Raw genomic sequence first — 413 nt, 5'->3', positions numbered from 1 at the left:
GTACACTTTAAATAAAGCATCCAAATCAGTGCCAGGAAAACTGTTTGGTGTAAATCTGCACCCTTGAGAAAAATTCGATCACCACATTCCCAGCCAAGCCTTAGTAACTGAGGGAAGCCAGTCCAAAGCTCTCACTGCACTTTACTTCCCTTTATTCAACTTGAAGCTTGCTCTCAGGATGCAGTGAAATGCTGCAATAAGGGTTTTCTTTCCCAAGTTTGGATTCAGTCAGTCATAGGCAAGGATAGAACGTGGACCCTCACTCGGGCTGTGATAAGCAAAAAGGGCAAGAAGAAATTGCAACTGGAGACTTGTATTTTGGGGAAAGTTGAGTGGGGTTGAAGGGGTGAGGGGCATGAGAAGGTGCAAAATATTGTATGCACTGCAAAGCCAATCACTACCAAGTGATAACA

The sequence above is a fragment of the Rhincodon typus genome, chromosome 30 (genome assembly GCF_021869965.1).
Source record: "Rhincodon typus isolate 14 chromosome 30, sRhiTyp1.1, whole genome shotgun sequence".
Lineage (NCBI taxonomy): Eukaryota > Metazoa > Chordata > Chondrichthyes > Orectolobiformes > Rhincodontidae > Rhincodon > Rhincodon typus.
Note: the sequence above shows the minus strand (reverse complement) of the source record.